Source organism: Musca autumnalis, unplaced genomic scaffold (genome assembly GCF_047663935.1).
Source record: "Musca autumnalis isolate F117 unplaced genomic scaffold, ASM4766393v1 scaffold_207, whole genome shotgun sequence".
NCBI classification, from domain to species: Eukaryota; Metazoa; Arthropoda; class Insecta; order Diptera; family Muscidae; genus Musca; species Musca autumnalis.
The window spans coordinates 31644-35962 of NW_027411764.1; the positions used below are offsets into that span (position 1 = coordinate 31644).

Below are 4319 nucleotides of genomic sequence, written 5' to 3' on the forward strand. Positions count from 1 at the left end.
AAAAGAAAATTAAAATAGGTATCGTCTGGGCATCAATCTATTACTAAAATAGTAAAGAGAGCCATGTAGCGAAACATTTTCATGTATATAATATCCCCATATTGGCATCATACATTCACTAAAATAGAGAAGAGAGCCTAGACAATTGAAAAAATTGTATTATTAATAAAATTTACAAAACGAATTCTGAGAATATATTGAAGGTACCTGGGGATATGAGATTTATCTCTAAGTTTTTGCGCAAAAAGTGTTTCTTTATGCCAAAAGTAGTAGCAATCCATTTGGATTATTTGGAAGTTATACTAATTTTACGATATTAAAACGTAAAATAGCATTCCAAATTTAAATCTAGAAAAAATATGACGAAATTAATATTTTATTTATTTTTAATTTGTTAAGTTTTTTGTGTACTTACGTTTTTGCAATAAAAGAAAATTAAAACAGGTATCGTCTGGCCATCAATCTATTACTAAAATAGTAAAGAGAGCCATGTAGAGAAACATTTTCATGTATATAATATCCCCATATTGGCATCATACATTCACTATAATAGAGAAGAGAGCCTAGACAATTGAAAAATTTAAGTTATTAATAAAAAATACAAAACTAATTCTAAGAATATATTGAAGATACCTGGGGATATGACAATTATCTCCAACTTCTTGTGCAGAAAGTTTTTCCTTGTGTCAAAAGTAGCAGCAATCCATTTGGATTATTTGAAAGTTATACTAATTTTACGATATTAAAACGTAAAATAGCATTCCAAATTGAAATCTGGAAAAAAACATGCGAAATTAATTTTATACTTATTTTTCATTCGTTAAGTTTTTTTGGTGTACTTACGGTGTTGCAATAAAAGAAAATTCAAACACGTTTCATGTGGGCATCAATCTGTTACTAAAATAGTAAAGAGAGCCATGTAGAGAAACAATTCCATGTATGTAATATCCCCATATTGGCATCATACATTCACTAAAATAGAGAAGAGAGCCTAGACAATTGAACAAAATTGTATTATTAATAAAAATTATAAAACGAATTCTGAGAATATATTGAAGGTACCTGGGGATATGAGATTTATCTTCAAGTTTTTGTGCAAAAAGTGTTTCTTTGTGCCAAATAGTAGTAGCATCAATCTGTTACTAAAATAGTAAAGAGAGCCATGTAGAGAAACATATCCATATATGTAATATCCCCAAATTGGCATCATTCATTCACTATAATAGGGAAGAGAGCGTAGACAATTGAAAAATTTAAGTTATTAATAAAAAATACAAAACGAATTCTAAGAATATATTCAAGATACCTGGGGATATTACTATTGCGCAGAAAGTTTTCGTTGGTCATAAAGTAGTAGCAATCGATTTGGATAATTTGAAAGTTATACTAATTTTACGATATTAAAACGTAAAATAGCATTCCAAATTCAAATCTGGAAAAAACATGACGAAATTAATTGTATATTTATTTCTTTTTTAAGTTTTTTGTCTACTTACGTTGCTGGAATTAAAGAAAATTAAAACAGGTTTCATTTGGGCATCAATCTGTTACTAAAATAGTAAAGAGAGCCATGAAGAGAACCATATCCATATATGTAATATCCCCAAATTGGCATCATGCATTCACTATTATAGAGAAGAGAGCCTAGATAATTGAACAATTTAAGTGATTAATAAAAAAAATACAAAACTATTTCTAAGAATATATTGAAGGTACCTGGGGATATTACAATTATTTCCAACTTTTGCGCAGAAAGTTTTCCTTGTGTCACAAAGTAATAGCAATCGATTTGGATTATTTGAAATTTATACTAATTTTACGAAATTAAAACGTAATATAGTATTCCAAATTCAAATCTGGAAAAAACATGACGAAATTAATTGTATATTTATTTCTTTTTTAAGTTTTTTGTCTACTTACGTTGTTGGAAATAAAGAAAATTAGTACAGGTTTCATTTAGGCATCAATCTGTTACTAAAATAGTAAAGAGAGCCATGTAGAGAAACATATCCATATTTTTAATATCCCCAAATTGGCATCATGCATTCACTATAATAGAGAAGAGAGCCTAGACAATTGAAAAATTTAAGTTATTAATAAAAAATACAAAACTAATTCTAAGAATATATTCAAGATACCTGGGGATATGACAATTATCTTCAATTCTTTGCGCCGAAAGTGCTTCTTTGTGCAACAGAGTAATAGCAATCCATTTGGAAGTTATACTAATTTTACGATATTAAAACGTAAAATAGCATTCCAAATTGAAATCTAAAAAAAACATGATGAAATTAATTCTTTATTTATTGTTAATTTGTTAAGTTTTTTGTGTACTTACGTTTTTCCAATAAAAGAAAATTCAAACAGGTTTCATTTGGGCATCAATCTGTTACTAAAATAGTAAGGAGAGCCATGTAGAAAAACATATTCATATTTTTAATATCCCCAAATTGGCATCATGCATTCACTATAATAGAGAAGAGAGCCTAGACAATTGAAAAATTTAAGTTATTAATAAAAAATACAAAACTAATTCTAAGAATATATTGAAGGTACCTGGGGATATGATAATTATCTCCAACTTCTTGTTCAGAAAGTTTTTCCTTGTGTCAAAAGTAGTAGCAATCCATTTGGATTATTTGAAAGTTATACTAATTTTACGATATTAAAACGTAAAATAGCATTTCAAATTGAAATCTGAAAAAACAGGACAAAATTAATTTTATATTTATTTTTAATTTGGTAAGTTTTTTGTGCACTTACGTTGTTGCAATAAAAGAAAATTTAAACAGGTTTCATCTGGGCAACAATCTGTTACTAAAATAGTAAAGAGAGCCATGTAGAGAAACATATCCATATATGTAATATCCCCAAATTGGCATCATGCATTCACTGTAATAGAAAAGAGAGCCTAGACAATTAAAAAATTTAAATGATTAATAAAAAATTACAAAACTATTTCTATGAAATATTACCTGGTGATATGACAATTAGTTCCAAGTTTTTCCTCGATAAGTGTTTCCTTGTGCTTGGAACTTATACTACTTTTACGATATTTAAATGGTGAGGAGGATCCCAATTTCAAATCTGGAAAAACATTTAATTTAATTAATAAATGAAAAGGCGTATGTTCAAATTTAAATTTTTTAAAAGTTCTTTTTTTTATTTATTATTTGTACATACTTACTTTGTTGAAAAATTTAATTCAAATGCATTTCATTCCACGTAGTAAAATTACAACATATTACAACTTTGTGGTTTGCACCATAGAGTCATTAATATAGCGAAAAGATTCTAGGCAATTGAAAAATTTAATATTATTAACACAAACTAATAGCCTTATTTACAAAAGTGATTTAATGACAAGTACCTGCGGGTAATTTATCGTGCTTATTTCTGCAATGTATGCGAGAATGTTTCATAGAAATAACAGTCTAGGTGGTTGGTGTGCACGATAAGCCTCGCTCCTTGATTTGGGCCAAATGGGACCAGTTTATGGTCCAAAAGTAGTTTTTTATTCTTTTTTTTAGTATTTTGTGGTATTTTTTTTTTTGTTTATTTGGTGGCGTTTGTATTTAGTGATTTTTTTTAATAATTTTCTTTATTTTTTTTTTTTTGTATTTTTTTAATTTTATTCACAAAATATAAAAGAAACATATGACAGAACTCTTTTTTATTTTGTGATTTTTTTTGCTTTTTTAATTTTTTTTCATTTGTTTATTTTTTTCTTTTCAATTGTTTATTTTGTTTTTTTTTTATTTTCTGATTTTTTTGTTTTTTTATTTTTCATTCTTTCATTTGTTTACTTTGTGTTTTTTCTTTTTTTCTTTTTTCAAAAAATTAATGAATCATTTACTTTTTTATTTTGTGATTTTTTTGCTTTTTTTATTTTTTTTCATTTGTTTATTTTGTTTCTTTTTATTTTCTGATTTTTTTGTTTTTTTTTTTATTTTTCATTCTTTCATTTGTTTACTTTGTGCTTTTCTTTTTTTTTTCTTTTTTCAAAAAATTAATGAAACATATGGACCTAGGACTGTTTACTTAACAATTAACATAATTAAATTATCTGATCAAAAAATTTGTTAAATCTAAATACTTAAGATTAACAACGGCTGGTGTAGGGTCGATATAGATACCTATAAATGAATAAAATAATTTGTTTCACGTAATTATTGTTCAATCAATAATTTAAATTTATAACTGAATACTTAGCTTTTAATGCAAAAACTTGTCTACTGGAGGTATCAGATGTTACTAAATTAGTACAGATACATCAAAAAAGTATAACCATGTAAAAAACGAAAAAAAAAACAAAGATA

The 4319-nt window shown here is 26.2% G+C and overlaps 1 long non-coding RNA gene across 1 annotated transcript; it reads right to left on the reverse strand.

The window, feature by feature from the left end:
* Window positions 1–3006: 3006 nt before the first annotated feature.
* LOC141396288 (uncharacterized) lies at window positions 3007–3814 on the reverse strand. Its single transcript, XR_012411138.1, has 3 exons — window positions 3371–3814; window positions 3188–3294; window positions 3007–3087 (listed from the first exon to the last, which is right to left on the reverse strand). It is a non-coding gene; the product is annotated as an uncharacterized lncRNA (long non-coding RNA).
* Between the last annotated feature and the right edge of the window lie 505 nt (window positions 3815–4319).